The sequence below is a fragment of the Leopardus geoffroyi genome, chromosome B3, assembly GCF_018350155.1.
Source record: "Leopardus geoffroyi isolate Oge1 chromosome B3, O.geoffroyi_Oge1_pat1.0, whole genome shotgun sequence".
NCBI lineage: Eukaryota > Metazoa > Chordata > Mammalia > Carnivora > Felidae > Leopardus > Leopardus geoffroyi.
The window spans coordinates 52,577,423-52,596,872 of record NC_059337.1 but is presented as its reverse complement, the minus strand read 5'-3'; the positions used below and the strand labels follow the sequence as shown (position 1 = coordinate 52,596,872).

At 40.8% G+C, this 19,450-nt stretch overlaps 1 protein-coding gene across 1 annotated transcript in view; it reads left to right on the top strand.

The window, feature by feature from the left end:
* The first annotated feature begins 2,762 nt into the window (after positions 1 to 2,762).
* The window catches only part of TMOD3 (tropomodulin 3), an 84,019-nt gene continuing 67,331 nt past the window's right edge, over positions 2,763 to 19,450 (top strand). Inside the window, exon 1 of the mRNA XM_045449734.1 lies at positions 2,763 to 2,963. The gene's annotated coding sequence lies outside the window, so the exon portion shown is untranslated. The remainder of the gene's footprint in view (positions 2,964 to 19,450) is intronic.

Below are 19,450 nucleotides of genomic sequence, written 5' to 3'. Positions count from 1 at the left end.
AAACTCTTTTTTGTTTTAAGTTTATTTATTTACTTTGAGAGAGAGTGCCAGAGAGCACAAGCAGGGGAGGGACAGAGAGAAGGAGAGACAGAATTTCAAGCAGGCCCCACGCCATCAGTGCAGAGCCCAACGTGGGGCCCAGCTTGGGCCGAAATCATGAACCGTGAGATCATGACCTGAGCCAAGATCAAGAGTCGGATGTTTACCCGACTGATCCGCCTAGGCGTCCCATGAGGAAAAGCCTTCTTAAAACAAACCATATCTGGATGGCTGTAGCCCTCTGTTTTGCTTGTTCAGGAATTCCGTTTTGTCACTTTCCCCAGGAGCAATGCCCCAGAGGTGTTGCAGGAATTCTCAACAGACTTGATGGTAAGTCGAAATACCTATATGTTAATTTATAATGACATATAGAACTATCAAATGGATCCAGATCAAATAAGTCACCTCATCCAGTTAGAGTACAATCTCCTTGGACTGTTAGAGAATTTTATTCATATACCATGGACATGGTCACAGATCACCTTACTTTAAAGAAGTTGATGAGAATCACTCTTGGCCTTTTGGCTAAGATGAAGCATAAAGAATTTGATGAGATTTAGGAGACACATCAGTCTGATCAACAATGGAAAGCATGCTAGAATTTGAGTCAGAATATCTGCGCTTCATTTCTTTCTTTTTTTTTCTTTTATAATTTATTGTCAAGTTAGCTAACATACAGCGTATACAGTGTGCCCTTGGCTTCAGGAGTAGATTCCTGTGATTCATCATTTACATACAACACCCAGTGCTCATCCCAACAAGGGCCCTCCTTAATGCCCATCACCTATTTTCCCCTCCCCCCTTCCCCCACCCCATCAACCCTCAGTTTGTTCTCTGATTCTAAGAGCCTCTTATGATTTGCCTTCCTCTATATTTGTAACTATTTTTTTCTCTTTCCCTTCCCCCATGGTCTTAAGTTTCTTAAATTCCACAAGAGTGAAAACGTATGATATCTGTCTTTCTCTGACATATTTCACTTAGCATAATACCCTCCAGTTCCATCCATGTTGTTGCAAATGGCAAGATTTCATTCTTTTTCACTGCTGGGTAGTATTCCATTGTATATATGCATACTACATCTTCTTTATCCATTCATCACTTGATGGACATCTGGGCTCTTTCCATAATTTGGCTATTGTTGATATCTGTGCTTTATTTCTGGCTCTCCAATTGTTGGTTGTGTGCTCTTGTGAAAATTACTTAACTTTTCTGAGTCTTAGTTTTCTCATCTGTAGAAATGGAGTATACTCATATATTCTTCGTAGAGTTATCTTGAGGATTGGATGAAATATTAGTGCTGCTACAGTGCTTGGTGTGGATTAAGTACACAAGAAATGTATTAGTTGAATCTGAATTCTGTAGGAAGTTGCTCTCAGAAAGCTCCAAGAATATTTGAGAAGTCGATAAACACTAAGATGCTATAGAGAATACGATGCAATGGCCACAAGGTGTAATGTTGATGGTCCTCTAAGAATATTCGCAATTTAGGAGTTTTTTTTTTTTTCTTAAAAACTCCAAATCATCAGTGATCTTCATTTCAGGGATCAATGTGTACTATTGTACAAAATTCCAGGGTGTTTACCTAGGGTGCTTCCTGCTCTCAAGGGCAGAAGTAAATGACAGGAAAGGTTTAACCATTAGTTAGTTTCCACAATAGGTTTGGCTGGAATGTACCTCAAGCAGGCACTTCATCCTCTTCCTGGCTACTTTTTTTTTTTTTTTTTTTTTTTTTACATTTATTTTTGTTTTGAGAGAGAGATAGAGAGCAAGCAGGGAGGAGTAGAGAGAGGGAGACAGAATCCCAAGCAGGCTCCACACTATCAGTGCAGAGCCTGATGTGGGCTCAAACTCACAAACCATGAGATCATGACCTGAGCAGAAACCAAGTCAGACGCTTAACCGACTGAGCAGGTACCCCTGGCTGCATTCTTGAAAGAAGGCGTATCAAAACTAAGCATTACTCCTGGGGATGGTTTAGTCATGAAGAGCAGGCCAGAAAAACTACCAATGAGTGACTAAGGGAATGAATGGAAGGCCATTGCCGTTCTCTCTCCACAGAGCCCTGCATAAAAGACAGTCATTTCCTAACACACAGAACTGTCTTCTGAGGTATTGCTACTTTCTTCGCCTTCCCCTCCAGGCTACCCATCCGCCCCAGCACCCTCCTTTGAGCAGCACTTGCTTTTTTCTCCCACTTCTATTAGCTGAGCATCTGGTGTAGAGCTTGAGGCTGATATGGGAAGGTAGGTTGGAGCCAGAACTGCTTGGGAATATTGGGGCTATAGCTGCGACATCATCCCTGGTTGTATGCTTAAGGAAATTACTAGGGTCACAACGCCCTTGAGATGACATGTGCTTGGTTTATGCCCCTCTCTTCCTTCGCCTTTGTTTACTTTTCTACCAGTTTTTCATGATGAGTTTATAGGGCTCCATGTCGCGTGCTGGTATTAGCAAGCAAGGGTAAAATATAAGCCCTGCCTCATGTGCCTCTTTAGTCAAAGCAAAGTGGAACTCTATACCAAGGAGACTCTAGTTGCTGTTTATAGCTCCCAAAGGGTCAAGGGGAGATATTTCCACTAGTGAAGATTGTTGTCCCCGGCTGGACGAAGACTTGCTATCCGCAGCCACTTCCAACATCCTGCAGATTGTAAAAACCAGGATCAGTGCTGAGCGTCGCTCTCCTCGCTCGAACTACAGCTCCCAGGATGCCCCGCGACCGGGGAGTGCGCACGCGCTTCCGTAGCGGAGGGGGAAACTGGCCGCACGGACAGAGCCGTCGGATTGGGGCAGCAGCCGGCGAGTGGATCCGGCAACTCCCAAGAAGCAGACGCAGGCGGACCGGCGGGTGCCGGGTGCTGGAAAACGAAGGGCAGGCTTTCCCCGCGGGTCTGTGAAGGTCAGCAGCTCCAGCGGGTGCCAGTCAGGTACGCTCGGCCCGGTGCTTTCCAGGAAGTCCGTCTGCAGGCGCAGACAGGGAGTCGCACCGGCCATGGTGGCTGAGGAGGGAGAGGTTTCTGTCTTCCAGACGCCAGCCCTGGCCTCCTTACCTCCTGGTCTCTCCGGGAGCGGGGAGGCGTTGGGTGCTGTTTGGGGGGCGAACGGGCCCGGTCTGGGGCTGTGGGGCACGCTGGGCGTCGCCCGGAGGCGCGTTAACCCCCGGCTGCTGATGAATCACTCGGGGGCCCAGCCTCCTCGGGTTCAGGACCGGCCCCTTCCCCTCCCGCCGGAGCCCGCGCCTGTCGAAGCTGTGCGAGCTCGCCGTGCCTACTCGCCCCTTCCACTCCACCCAGGCGTAGCTGGGGGGACGATCCTCGTAAAAGGGTGTTCTCACCCAGACTCCTGCAAAGGCTTCTGCTAGTTGAAAGTTAGAAAGAAAGAAAAGAAAAAACCTTAGGTCACACCCTTGGGGGGGTGGGGGGAGGACTAAAATCTGGTTGTTCTTGCATTCATCGGTTTTGATCTATCTCCTTTCCTTAAAATAAATTCCTGGCTCCTGCGCAGCACAGCTGGATCCGGCTGTGAAGTTTGTGTGTTGATGTGTTTTGAGGACGTGACTGGGTCGTTGTATTTTTGCTTATGAGGTTGGTGTCTTTCCTCTGCAAGCCTTCAATCTAATTACAAACAAATGGGAAACAGCCACTTTTTTTTTTTTTTTTAATGTTTTAGTTAAGAATTTCATTTCCAACTTGCCGTTGGCTTCTCTTAAAACCAAAAGTCGTCTGGTAATGAACACTGCAGTAAAATTTATCCCAGGAGGTCATACTTGAACAGGAAATAAGCCTGTGGAGATTTAAGTTAGTTATGTGCAGTCTCCCTTGGGTTGTAACATTTTCATGCAGCTCATGTTTCTTTCTCTGAGAATCCTTCAGATTAATTTTTTGGCAGATTAGGTTGATTAATTAATTGGCCTGTCAAAAAAATATATCGGGCTTCGAAAAATAGTTTTGTCTAGCCTCATTTACTTTTGCTAGTCTCTTCCTCCTAGTCTTTGGCACATTTTACCCTACCACTTCTTTCAGAGTCCACAGTGCTTTTATTATAATATTTAAAATCCCCTTTCCAACTCATTTCTAGCGAAGAAACAAAAAGATAATTAAAATGTAAGATGCAGTATATTCTAAATCTTTTAGCCTGCTTGCTCTCCAACCACTCAGGATTCCTAGTTTGCTCTTTATTTTACTTTTTTAAGTAATCTCTGCACCTCACTTGGGGCTCAATCTCACTACCCGAAGGTCAAGAATTGCATGCTGTACCTACTGAGCCAGCCAGGTGTCTGGAGTTTGCTCAACTTTAAAATGAGGTTATCGGACCAGGTGACCCCAAGATTATTCTAGCCCTAAATGTCTCTGATTTTTAGAATTCATTTATTCTCTTCATTCAGGAAGTATTGGCCACATTTGTCATTCCAAGCCGTGTGGTAGGCCTGAAGGGACAAAAATGATTTCCTTAGGATGTTACTGTCCCAGTGCTCAATTTCTTTTTTCTTTTTTATTATTTTTATTTTAAATTTATTTATTTTTGAGAGAGAGAGTGTGAGCTGGGGAGGGGCAAAGAGAGGGGGACAGAGGATTGGAAGCTGACTCTGTGCTGACAGCAGAGAGCCTGATGCAGCTCTGAGTCACAAACCATAAGATCATGACCTGATCTGAAGTCTGATGCCTAACCTACTGAGCCACCCAGATGCCCTCTTTTTTTTTTTTAAGATTTTTTTTTATGTAATCTCTACACCCAACATGGGCCCAAACTTACAACCCCAAGATAAAGAGTTGCATAATCTTCCAACTGATCCAGCCAGGCGCCCCTCAGTTTCTTTTAATCATATTTTTTGACTAATTTAAAAGTTTTGTGGTATACCCTCCAGGCCAAATTATTTTGCAATTAAAAACTTCACCTAAAGTTAAATACATACATAAAGTTAAATACATAAATACATACATAAAGTTAAATACGTGCAGGTCACATCCCATTACAATGATTGGTTTTCACTCTATTCAGAGACTTTTCAAGTCTCAGCTACTGGTCCTTTTAAATAAAGCGTAGGTTCCCTACAACAGAAAGGACTTGAAGGGTGTAGGGTGGTGCTCTCAGACTTTAATATGCATAAATGACCCGGGATCTTGTAGGTTTAAAGAGGGTCCCTGCATGTCACATAAGGAATGCTGTAGTCTCTCACTCTGTATATATTTATTTATTAATGTTTTATTCTTGAAAGAGAGGGCGTGAGTGGGGGAGGGGCAGAGAGAGAGAGAGAGAGAACAGAGGACTGAAAGCGGGCTCTGTGCCGACAGCAGCAAGCGCGATGTGGGGCTTGAACTCACAAACTCTGAGATCGTGAACGGAACCAGAGTTGGACACTCAACCGACTGAGCTACCCAGGTGCCCCTCTCACACTTTAAATATCAAGGATGGGACGTTTTATGACTGGTGCTGATTACTGTGATACTAGATACATAGCAATGGCTTTACTCAGTTCTCAAAAATTTTAAAAATAATCCTCTTCATTCTAACAAAAATAATTGCCTTCACAAGTTTTTTCTACTCTTTCTCCTTTTTTCCTCCTCTCTTCTTCTTTTCTCTTTGCTGTGTACTTTGAGCTTTTTTCCCCCCTCATCCTCGTCCATCCTCAGCTGTTTTCATTCCCATTAATTCAGTATTTTACTAATTCCACAAATACATGTTTTGCCCCATCCTGTACAGGGCGCTGTCGTAGGCTTCTGGTGAATACAGACATATAAGACCTGGGTGTTGTCTGGGAGCTTACTCTCTCTGATACTGGGCACGTGTACTTGTTTATAGTTCAGAGCACTGTATGAGCCCTGTGTAGCGAATAAAAGCCTGCAGTGGGTGTTAAGGAGAGATCTTTTACAGTTGTGGGGGTGGGGAACAAATGAAATCACCTTTTTTTCAACTCACCTCCCATCACTGTCCCTAGGCTATAGTCTCTGTACTATTTGGTTGTGTGACAAATCTACATAGAATACAGTAAGATTTTGTAAATTTATTTATTTGGATTCTGGGGTGAGCTGGCTATATGAAAATCATTTAGAGCAATAGCAGGGGAGTGAGAGGCAATAAGGGATAAAAATAAACCTGGAAAGAGACCAAAAGAGGGAGGGGAAAAGATGAAGAAAAAGAGACCAAGGAGGACCTAGTTAAACAATAGGAGAAAATGGTTCTGTGGCTTTTCAAGTGTCAGTCCGATGTACTAATGTAATAGCTCTTGTTATTTAGGCTCTGTTATCTTTTAAAGATCAAATTAGCTGGGAAACTATTCATCAAGCTTTTCAATTGCTCTTAAATTTAAATATGTGTGGACTCTGTCTTGATTAAAATAGTTGAGGGCAATACTTGAGGCTGTCATAATGGCTAAAGCACTGTTCTGTCAGTGACTTTCCTCGAAGACATTTGATTTACATGTCTCACTTATACTCATTTAAAAAAAAATTTTAGGGGTGTTCTGGGTGGCTGAGTTGGTTGAGCATCTGAGTCATGATCTCATGGTTCATAGGTTCAAGCCCCGCATCAGGCTGTGTGCTGACATCTCAGAGCCTGGCGCCTGCTTCAGATTCTGTGTCTGCCTCTCTCTCTGCCCCTCCCCTGTTCATGCTTTGTCTCTCTCTCAAAAATAAATAAAAATATTAAAATTAAAAATATATATATATATATGTATATATACATACATACACACATATATAAAAGTATTTTATTCTTTTAAGTAATCTCTACACCCAATGTGGGTCCTGAACCCACAACCCCTGAGATCAAGAGTCGCAGGCTCCACTGCCAGCCAGGTGCCCCATTTATTCTCATTTTTATCTCAGATTCACACAACTGTAAGATCTTATTGAGAGGAAAATGCTATAGAAAACAGAAAAGTCTGCTTGACCTCTTACAGTCCATTAGGTACATACTGAAATTGTGAAGAACCAAACTAGATTTGCTATTTATGAAAAATGAAACATGAACATGTATACTATATGTATCTGCCTGTATGTGTCTGTAATCCGTTGTTATTGGCAGTAATAGAGATGTGAATAATCCAGAGTGGCAAATAATTGAAAATGTATGTGTCTATTCTGTCGTATTCTAGAATTTTATTTGAAACAAAATCATTAGCTTTTATCTTGAAGCAGAGTGCTACTTTGTATTTTTATGGAGGTATAATTAACATTCAGTAAAATGCTGAACATTCGTATGTTACGTGTCCAGTTCAAGGAGTTCTAAAGTTTTATACACTGTAACTTCAGCCAAAATAAGATAGAAAACATTTTCATCACTATAGAAAGTTTCCTCATGATCCTTTCCAGTTTCCCTCACCTACCCTCCTCCAGTGGAGGCAACCACTTTTGACTGTATTTCTGACGCCATAGATTGTTTTGCTTAGTCTTGGACTTGACATAAATGGTCATACAGTATATGCTTTTTGTGTGTGTCTGGCTTCTTTAATGTAATATAATGTTTTTTTGTTTTTTTGAGAGGGGACTTGGGAGAGAGTGAGTGAATAGGGGACAGGGGAGGGGGAGAGAGAGGGAGGGATATAGAGAATCTCAAGCAGGCTCCGCACTGGCTGCACAGAGCCAGAGCCAGACATGGGGCTCCATCTCATGAACCGTAAGACCGTGACCTGAGCCAAGATCAAGCTCAACCAACTGAACCACCCAGGCGCCCCTGTAATATAATGTTTTTGAGATTCATCTTTGTTGTGTATATCGGTGCTTGGTTCTTTTTTATTGAAGACTAGTATTCCATTGTATGAATACACCCTAATTTCTTTATCTGCTCTGTTCTTGATGGATGGTTGGGTTTTTTTCCAGGATTGGGTTATTAGAAATAAAGTTGTTATGAATATTTCCTTTATAAGTCTCTTATGGATAGATGTTTCCATTTCTTTTGATAAACACCTAAGAGTGGAATTACTGAGTCATAGGGTAGCTGTATGTTGAACTTTATTAAAAAACCACCACACAGTTGTCCAAGGTGGTTTGTATATGACTTCCAGTTTCTTCACATTTTTTATGTTGCCTAATTTTAATGCTGTCAGCCTTTTTTGTTTTACCACACTAGAAGCTGTAAATTGGCACCTCAGTATGGTTTTAATTTGTATTTTTTTTTGATGATTAAAAATATTGAATGCTTTACTGTGTAGCAATTGGTTTTACTTCTCTTGTGAAGTATCAGTTAAAGTTTTTGCCCATTTTTTTTCCAATGGATGGTTCATCTTTTTTATTGCTGTTTGTAGGAGTTATTTATATATTCTAAAAAAATTTTTTAATGTTTATTTACTTTTGAGACAGAGAGAGACAGAGCATGAACAGGGGAGGGTCAGAGAAAAGGAGACACAGAATCTGAAGCAGGCTTCAGGTTCCGAGCTGTCAGCACAGAGCCTGATAAGGGGCTTGAACTCAGGGACCATGAGATCATGAGCTGAAGTCGGATGCTTAACCAACTGAGCCACCCAGGTGCCCCCACAGGAGTTCTTTATATATTCTGAGTATAAGCCCTTTGTTAGATATATATTTTTTACCCAGTCTGTGCCTTTTCTGTTTATTTTCTTGATGATGATGTGATAAGCAGAAATTTTTACTTTTTATAAAATTTTTACCATTTTATCAGTTTTTAATTTTATGGTTAGTGTTTTTTGTGCCTAGCTCCAGGGTTGCAGAGATATTCTCAGTTTTCTTCTAAAAGCATTCTTGTTCTAGATTTTACATCTAGGTCTGTGATCTGTCGCAGATTAATTTTTGTGTCAAGATGGGAGGTAGGGGTTTAGGTTCATTTTCCCTCCGTGCAGGTATCTAGTTGTTCTAGCAATGTAGGTTTAAATTTTTTTTTTCCCTTTCTCCATTAGATCAACTCGGTATTTTAACCAAAAATTAATAGAGCTACTTTGTATTTTGGTTCTGCTTTTATTTTTAGTTTCTTAAGCATGGGCCCTGTATCTTTAAACACAAAAGGAAAATACAAAAAAAGACTTTTATGTACCTCTTTGAGACTGTAGCTACATTGAGATTGATCCACGGCTGGTTACCATATATTTTCTGATGGAGGAACGTTAATAATGAATTTGAATTTGAAATGGCTTTCCTGCAGTTGAAGTAATGGATGCAGTGTTAGTTTCAGTATTGCTTGTACCCTATCCATAAGCCAGGCTGATACTGGGGGGGGCGGGGGGGGGGCGGGGAAGGAAGGAGATTCAAGCTCGGAGAGATCATCTAGGACTCTATTAGAGCAAGCTGTAGAGACCTTAGTATTTTCTTGTTTATTGATTGGTCAAAGTAGATGTAAATATATATAATCCACGTGTTTTAGTTTCCATCTTTCTACTACACTACTCCAGTCCAGTCCTTCGTGACAAACAGTTCCTGAATGTGTCCTGGAATAATTTCTAAGGAGACAGGTTGGTTATTGTTTCTACCAGATTTTATTGACTGATAACACAAAGCAGTATTATTTTTTTTATTCTTTAACGCTTATTTTTGAGAGAGAGAGAGAGACAGAGTGCGAGTAGGGGAGGAGCAGAGAGAGGTGGAGACACAGAATCTGAAGCAAGCTCCAGGCTCTGAGCTGTCAGCACCGAGCCCCATGTGGGGCTCAAAACTCACCAGTGGTGTGATAATGACCTGAGCCGAAGTCGGACGGTTAACCGACTGAGACACCCAGGTGCCCCGAAAGCAGTATTATTATTATTATTTTTCTTATTTTTTATTTTTGAAAGCAGTATTATTTTTTAAAGACATCACCTCAGCTATATTACTCCAGTGTAACTGTTTTAATTTTTCCTCATTTCCTTCCAGGTTTTGTTCATCCATTTACATATTTTTATATGGTTGTAATCATAGTGTATCTGTTGTTTTCTGTTCAGACATTGAGTGATAATCAGTAAACACTTTGCCACATGTGTGTCATCCTTGTTAGTAAAGACACAGCTGGAGACAGAGACTATACCAGTTGGGGAACTTAGCAGTGGGGAATCTTGAACCCAAGCTTAAGTAAAATAGAAGCAAAGTTAAGATTTTCAAAGACATGTTACCCTTCTATGGAAATATAGGACAACTCTGGTTTCCTTATTTTCTCTCTTTAATATGTAATAGCTTTATTGAAATTCACATCCCATATAAGTCACTCATTGCAAGAGTACCGGTCAGTGAATTTTAGTATATTCACAGAGTTGAGCAATCATCGCCACAATCCATTTTAGAACATTTTCATCACACCAAAAAGAAACCGCCTACCCATTAGCAGTTGCTACCCGCTTTCCCCAGTCCCCACCAACCTAGGCAACCATTAATCTGTTTCTGTCTGTATGGATTTGCCTATTCTGGATATTTCATAACAATGAAATCATACAGTATAGTCTTTTGTGACTGATTTCTTTTGCCTTTATACTCTTAAAAATTTGAGAATATTGAAATACGGACAAGCAAGTTTCCTTCACAGATGTGCACGCTTTTTGACCTGTAAAGGTATACACTCCCTCAGGTACATATGCTCAAACACCTACACCTACTCATTAAAAAACACAAACACACCAAGACAAACATACAGACTAAGGTAACTGATAGAGATAACCCTTTCCAAATAAACAGTTCCATATCAGAACATATCTAAGCACTAATACCACTACAAGTACATCTAGGTGAACACAGTTCCTAAAGTGTGTAAGAGAAGACGGTTGAAAACGTGGCAAGCTGGGAGAAAATGAGGGCTCACACAAGACAAGAGACATTAGAATGTGATGGCAAGTTGAATTTATTTAACGTGTACAGAAGCAACAGTCTGACATTTATTTAATATGTATATAGGCATACAAGTAAGAGTCTTGGAGCTCCTTAGTCTATTGCATAGCAGTCCCTTTGAGCAGGATGTTATTAATTGTAATTATAAGGTAAAGGATTTCCATATGGAAAACTATAACGACACAGAGTATTTTGGTTCTCTGGGTGTGGTGTTACCATTTTAATGAGTCGTTAAGGAATATTTCTTTGATATGCATACAGTGAAAAGAGATGAGTCCCCTCAAATGTATACATTATAAGTCTGTCATCTATTCAGGCAGCTCTTTCCCTGGAGCAGGCATGGCACAATTTGAAATAATAACCCCAAGATTTATTTTTGGTCTTGGTGGGTAATTATTAACCCAAGTTAGTATTCTTAAAGAATTCTTTTGTTTCCTTGTTTGTTTCCTCTTTAATATAGCCACTGGGGTATTATACCTGCTTAGTGGGAGAGTGGGAGTAGGTGGGGGTGGGATGGCAGTGGGGCAGAATGCTTACTTAATTAGATTAGGAAATGTCAATAAATATGTGATTATTTGACAGTCAGGCACCCATTTTCACCTCGGCAAGGCCTTGTTAGTTATCAGCACACCCTTTACACCTGCCTTTCCTTTGCCATTTTGTTTGAGCCCCCATTATTACTTCTTATCAAACCATCTCTAACTTTCCTAAGACATCAGACTGCATTCCCGGGGGGAACTCCTGGGTATAGTTTGCTCTCCAGAGTGTAGTACTCATCCCTGCATTCAGCCCCTTAGCCTTCCCCCTGCCATATCCTCTTCTTCCCCCTCCCTGCCCCCCCCCCCCCAACTGCCAAAACCTTAGCTCTGGTGTCTATTTCCTTTTGAGTAGGATACCAGGGAAGGCTCTTCAAAGAAATGTTGTTTGAACTGGTCCCTGAAAGATGCGAAAGGATTTGAACACGAGAAAAGGGGAGAAAGGTATTTCAGGTGTAACGAACATTGTGATCTGAGGGTTGGAGGCAGAAAAGCATGGAACTATACTTCTTTCACCAGAAAACAGGGTGTGTGAAGATCACTCCTTCCCCTTTACTTTTCTTCCACTCCTTTCCCTGGCTCCCTTCTCATTCCTCCCCCACCCCCAGCATGTACTTTGATCTCTTTGCTTAGTATATACTTCTCTTCTATCTAGCTAAATCTATCCTTCCCTGACCACCCACAGTGATCTCTGAACTTCTCTAGTACTAATTACCAGCCCCATTCTTTTGTCAGTTAATTTTATATTGCTCTGATTAAAAAAAAAAAAAAAAAAAAAAAGCTTTGTGTGCATGTCTCATTTTCAAATAGAGTGTGTTAGTCAAGATTCTTAGGTCTCAGGGAACACAACCCACTTAAAGCTAGCCTTTCACAAGGTATGGTGGCAGGGCTGGGAGTTGTAGTGGATTGTTAGTTGTAAGACAACTGAGCTCCCTTATAGGTAGCTGGGTTCTCAGCTGGAACCCAGAGCAGGCCCTTGGAAAGCCCCTGTGCTCCCTCCTCTGTCTACAGTGTACATGGATTCTCCTCAGCCTCGTTCTGTGCCTGTGCTCCATTATAGGACGTTGATTTGGATTTTTATGAATACTTTGCGTTACAATATTACCTATCTTTTTTTTTTTTTTTTTGTAAGTAATCTCTACACCCAACGTAGGGCTCAAACTCATGACCCTGAGATTAAGGGTCTCACACTCTTCCAACTGAGCCAGCCAGGCGCCCCATAATATTACCTCTCTTGATTACTGAGTTTTTTGGCACTCTTAAATCTTGCACCTGAGGCAAGTGCCCTTCTCTGTTTCCCTAGCCCCAGTCTGTTTCATCCTCTCCTTTATGGGCTGGCTTTCTCTGCTTTTGAGGCTTGTGCTTACCCCTTAGCTTCAGCTTAAATGTGGCTTAAACTCACTATGATGCTGCTCCTAGACTGATGACATGTGATCTCTCAGTTTAGATTTTGTTTCTTAGCTTTCCATATTCCTGGTGAAGAATTGGATTTGATCTTCCTACTTGGGCTAGGGTTCCCCGCCCTGTACCAAATATCTGGGAGGGAGGAGGCATTGATGGTTGCTTAGGCTGTATACTAAACAGGGCCTAGGGTAAAGGTTGTCCCACACAAGGGGGCTTAGGTTTGGACATCCTCGAATGTGCTTGCTTTGGTACCTGAGATCAGAGGGAAGTGAGTATGCCTTAACTTTTTTGTACCTGCACTGCATCTAGCAGATTAACAGCTGAAAGGTGCCTGTGTCTCTTATTTAGTACCCGTTTATTGCTATGATTCTCTGACCATTTGACCATTAGGATTAACTTTGGGCAGACTAATCAGAACAATATTTTTAATGTTTAAAATAAATTACTGAAATGTGTTTTATCATCACTTGGATGATTTATAATTTTAGAACAAATTAACTATTTTTTAAACATTTTTGAAACTTATTTTCTGGTTCAGAAAGAAAGGGAAAATAGAATGTTGATAATCAATTGAGCAAAAAGTGATAATCAGCCTTTGTTGACTGACCACTGGCCCAAATAGGGTATGGTTAAATCAGTTACTCTCATCATCGATTTCAAAGCTTACTGATCCCCCCCCCCTTATTTTATTATACATTTATTATCTATTATGTTGCAGGCCCAATGATGGTCTGATAATATAAAAATAAGTGTCTGTCTTCAAAGTCCTCATAGCCTGTAAAGGAAACAGATGTGACATAGCTGATTATAGTATGGTGAGATGAATTTTGGTAGAAGTGGGGCAAGGTGGTGACTTAGCACCTCCGTTCTACTGTTGTCTTTGTGTATATCTATCTTTCACATTTTTTTTTTTTTTTAGTTTATGTATTGATTTTGAGAGAGAGCATGCATGCTTGAGCAGGGGAGGGGCAGAGAGAGAGGGACAGAGAGAATCCCAAGCAGGCTACATGCTCAGCTCAGGGCCCTGGCCCGATCGATCTCATGAGCAGGCTTGATCTCACAATGATGAGATCATGACCTGAGCAGAGTTAATGAATGACCTGAGCAGAAATCAAGAGTTGGATGCTTACCCGACTAAGCCACCCAGGCGCCCCCATCTCTCACTTTTTTATATTCTCTTTTTTAGTCTTTATCTCTCTCATCCAGTCTCTGCAATCAACTGTATTGTATGGATCACAGCATAGTAATATTTCATATACCTAGTATGAGCTATGAAGTATTTCTTAAAAATGAACTTTGAGAATAATTAATAATGACTTTATTAGCTAACAGCAAACCCTTGCTCTATGTCAAGAACTGTTCTAAGTGATTTATATATATCCATTTAATGAATCAATATATTAGCCTCATGAGATAGGTACTGTTATTATTTTTGTTTTGCATATGAGAAAACAGAGGGACAAAAGATAGTTGACTCTGTTGTCCAAGGTTATAAACTGACATCTTTGTAGGAAGGTTGAAATATTTTTTTAATTTATTTTTTAAAAATTTGTAATGTAGAGAGAAAAAGGGAGAGAGAGAGAGCACACATGCACATGTGTGCATGCAAGTGGGGGAAAGGCAGAGAGAGAGGAAGACACAGAATCTGAAGCAGGCTCCAGGCTCTGAGCTGTCACCACAGAGCCTGATGAGGGGCTTGAACCCAGGAACCACAAGATTATGACCTGAGCTGAAGTCGGAGGCTTAACCCACTGAACCACCCACACACCCATTAAATCTATTTTAAATGTCATTGTTTAAAAGTTTATTTATCTTGGGGCGCCTTGGTGGCGCAGTCGGTTAAGCGTCCGACTTCAGCCAGGTCACGATCTCGCGGTCCGTGAGTTCGAGCCCCGCGTCAGGCTCTGGGCTGATGGCTCAGAGCCTGGAGCCTGTTTCCGATTCTGTGTCTCCCTCTCTCTCTGCCCTTCCCCCATTCATGCTCTGTCTCTCTCTGTCCCAAAAATAAATAAACGTTGAAAAAAAAAATTAAAAAAAAAAGTTTATTTATCTTGAGAGAGAGAATCCCAAGCAGGCCCCCTACTGTCAACATGGAGCCTAATGCAGACCTCTGTCCCATGAACCCTGAGATCATGCCCTTAGCCAAAATCAAGATTCAGAAGCTTAACTGACTAGGCCACCCAGGTGCCCCTAAGTGTCATTTTTTGTAAAAAGTATTATAAAGCTTTTTCTTTCTCTCTTTCTTTCTTTCTTTCTTTCTTTCTTTCTTTCTTTCTTTCTTTCTTTCTTTCTTTCTTTCTTTTTCTTTCTCTCTCTCTCTTTCCCTCTCCCCCTCCCTACCTCTCTCCCTTCTTTCTTCCTTCCTTCCTCCCTCCCTTCCTTCCTTATCATGGTAAGTGTACTGTTTAATCCCCACCATCCATTTCAGCCATCCCCCCACCCACCACCCCTCTGGTAACCATCTGTTCCCACCAACATCCTAGAATTTGTATTCTCCACTTGGGAGATTTCATTGCTGCAAATGGCAAGATTTCATTCTTTTTTATGGTTGAATAATATTCCATTGTGTATATATACCACATCTTTAACCCTTCATCTATTGATGGATACTTGGGCTGCTTCCATAGTTTGGCTATTGTAAATAATGCCGCAATAAACATAGAGGTGCATGTATCCCTTTGAATTAGTATGTTTGTATTCTTTGGGTAAATACCCAAATTCCTGGATCATAAGGTAGTTCTATTTGTAACTTTTTGAAGGACCTCTGTACTGTTTTCCACCGTGGCTGTACCAGTTTGCATTCCTACCAACATTGCACGAGGAATCCTTTTTCTTCACATCCTCTCCAACACTTGTTTCTTGTCTTTTTGATTCTAGCCATTCTGACAGGGGTGAGGTGATACCTCATTGTAGTTCTGATTTGCATTTCCCTGATGAGGAGTGATGTTGAGCATCTTTTCATGTGTCTGTTGGCCATCTGTGTGTCCTCTTTGAAGAAATGTTTGTTCATATCTTCTGCCCATTTTTATTTGGATTATTTGTTTTTTGAGTGTTGTATGAATTCTTTTTATATTTTGGATACTAACCCTTTATCATATATATGTTTTGCAAATCTCTTCTTTCATTCTGTAGGTTGCCTTTTAGTTTTGTTGATTGTTTCCTTTGCTGTGCAGGAGCTTTTTATTTTGATAGAGTCTCAATGGTTTATTTTTACTTTTATTTCCCTTGCCTCTGGAGACATATCTAGAAAAATGTTGCTATGGCCAGTGTCAGAGAAATTACTGACTGTGCTCTCCCCAAGGACTTTTATGGTTTCAGGTCTGACATTTAGGTCTTTAGTCCATTTTGAGTTTATTTTTGTGTATGTGAAAGAAAGTCCACTTTCATTCTTTCACATGTAGCTGTCCAGTTTTCCCAGCACCATTTGTTGATGACTATCTTAAATGGAGTCCTTCAAATTTAATTTAACCAAAATCATTTGGAGGATATAGAATTTATTTTAAAAAATTTTTTTAATGTTTATTTATTTTTGAGAGGGAGAGAGAAAGTGAGCACAAGCAGGGGAGGGGCAGAAAGAGAGGGAGGCACAAGATCTGAGGCAGGCTCCATGCTCCCAGCTGTCAGCACAGAGCTGGACAGGGGGCTCGAACTCATGAACTGTGAGATCATGCCTTGAGCCGAAGTCTGGGGCTTAACCTACTGAGCCACCCAGGCGCCCCGTGGAAGTTAGACTTCATTGTATGCATTTGATATTATTCTGTACTATTGACTTGCCTTCTGAGGTTGTTGACTTTTATAGGCTGTTGGTAATTGCATTAAATAGTTTCACACTTTTGTGTTTTATAGTTTGGCCTTCCCTTTTGCGTCCACCTGTGGCTTCTTGTTGCCAATTACTGTCACTTCAGTAATTTGCTTCTGTTAATGTGTAGTGTGTTGTAACATAAAAGTAAAACCATGGTAGAAAGTGTTTTATAGAGGCAGTGTGATACAGTGTAAAAAGCATGGGTGGTAGGGTCATGTTTAAATCTCACATCCACTGTTGAGAAAGAAGTTATACATCCTGGGGCAGGCTCTTTATTGTCTCAGCCTCCATTTCTTCATTTATGAAATGGGGATAGTAATAGTTTGCAGAGTTTTTATGAGGATATGTATATGGTAAAGTACCTGGCATATAATAGGTATGCAAATGAAGTTGATTCTTTCCCCCCCACTACCCCCATTATATTGGAATATGGCATATGGCCTCCTCGTTAATATGAGAAACTCAGGTAAATGAAAGAAATGTGTTAAGATGTAAGATAAAAACAGTCTTATTCTATCACTTAAAAATATTATTTTTTCAGTTGGTATGATAAGTATTAATTTGAGAAAAATTATCCTCAACTTTCGTTTTGGGTCCTCTCAGCAACATCCTCTTCTTCCCTGCATTAAATTGCCTTTACTTCTATGTGACTCTCTCAATTTCCCTTGTTTGCTCTTAAAGGAAAACTTTCCATCAGCCCCTTTTAAAAGAACCTGTTCCAGGGCAAACCTAATGACCCTGAGGGCAGTAAACCAGGCTTCTTGGCCAATAGCAATAATTTCTAAAACTTCCCTTCTTTCATCAGTTCTGCTTTTTTCAGCTATCATCAGTCTTAAAATATTAGTTTTTCATTTCATCCCCATTCTCTTCCATTTCTCCTTTCCCAGCAACTGTTCCCACTAGTTGTATGGTCCTCATTATTTCATAGTTTTATGTGGTTTAGTTTTTATTATATGTATTTTTCAAAGGTTGTCTTTTTGTAGTTTTAAATATGTATAGGGAACTCTCTTATCTTAATATCATGAAAAATTTCAGTTTTTTGTACCAGAGGTTTTTTGCCTTCTGTCTTGAAACCCCAGTAAAAGCCTGTAATATTATGTGGATGCTTCACCACATACAAATACTCCAGGTCAAGTCACAAAATTTGTTTTAAACAATTTTATTGAGGCTTAATTAATATGCCATAAAATTCATCCATTTTAAGTGTACAATTCAGTAATACCAAATGACTTTTCTTATCAAAAACTTTTCAGTGCTATCTTTGGTCTAGAAGTTGATAGTTGCCCTTTTCCCCTTTTGTTCCCAAGATCACTTATGTGGGATGTGTGGCTGTTGTTCCTGGTTGCCATGTGGTTACTTACAAGTATCCATCTGTTGGTTATTGCTTCGATTATTCATTCTGAATAATATAGTAACTTGTAAAGATCGAGGTTATCTACACTTGGGACTCAAGGTCAAGGTTGAGGGGGTAGTGCCATTTTCTTGAAGAATGTTTCCTTTTTGCCTATTGACTGGTGTAAGTTACTCTCAATGTTCTTCACCTGAAGATAATTATACCCTCACTCCAGGGCCTACAATCCCCTTGAATGGTTCTGTAGGCTCCATCTTCCCCTTGAGACATCAAGACACATTATGCATATTGTAGAGGCATGTGCCTTTTAAACCATTGTAACTGCTTTCCATGTTAGTCTGAAAATTAATTTAATTGCTGTAGCAGAGCTTAGTATGACCCTAGTCTCCTGAAATTAATTAGAGTAAAACTGGTAGTATCTTTAAGAGTCACAAGTGTACTGTTTCTGTGAAGGTGTATGAAACGTCTTCACCATTATAGGCGTGAGACGTAGTCTAGAGGAGCGTGCATTCATACCAGTCAGGGCACCAGACACCTGGTGCAAATATTGGCAAACATTGAGGCTAAATGCCGTGCGTCCTGAGCATTGTTGACCTTCAGAAAAGAGACCAAGTAGGGTTGGAAGAGCTAGGAAGTGATTTGGAGAGGGTGGACTTGAGCTAGTCTTGGAAGGGTGTGCAGAGTTTGGATAGAATGTAAAAGTGAAATTTGAGGATGGGGTAGGGAGGATTGTTGAAGAGAAGTACAGACCGTTGTGGGAAGCAAATGAGGCAAAGGGGTGTAGTGAACTTAGGAGACTTGTGAGACTCTAAGGAAGCCAGCCAGATTAGAGCAGAGGATTCCTAGTAATTCTTTTTTTTTTTTTAATGTTTATTTATTTTTGAGAGAGAGAGAGAGAGAGAGAGAGAGTGGGAACAAAGGAGGGGCAGAGAGAGGGGCAGACACAGAATCTGAAGCAGGCTTCAGGCTCCGAGCTGTCAGCATAGAGCCCGACTCAGGGCTCGAACCCACAAACTGTGAGATCATGACCTGAGCCGAAGTCGGATGTTCAACCGACTGAGCCACCCAGGGTCCCCAAGGATTCCTAGTAATTCTTAGTGAAAGTAGGAAGGTAGAGTTTTATCAAAATCACCTGAGAAACTGTCAAAATACAAACACCTAACAAATCAAAGATTCTAAGCAAAGGAATGAAATGTAAAAACACTATTACAGGAAGCGTAGTCAGGTGACTGTAAGCAAGCTCATTAGAGCAGGAAAACAAGAGCTTAGATTTCGGCAGGGAGTTTGCTTGTCCCTGGGAGAGAGGGCTTCGTAAAGCATTGTTTTTACTTCCTTTCATTATGAGGCTCCAGAAATTTCACTAGGTACTGGAATCGTTCCTGGGAAGGGGCAGAGTTCAGAAACACAAGGCTTTGAAGACCTGCACATAACTTCAGAAAACTTGAAGTTATTTCTCTTGATTTTTCTTTAGGGAAAAGGAAAAAACATCCTAAAACTGGCCTCAATCCCAGTTTCAGAGTTTTCAATTAGAGGGCCTTTGGTCCCAAGCTGTGAAACTTGGGGAGAATATTGGTCTCATAGA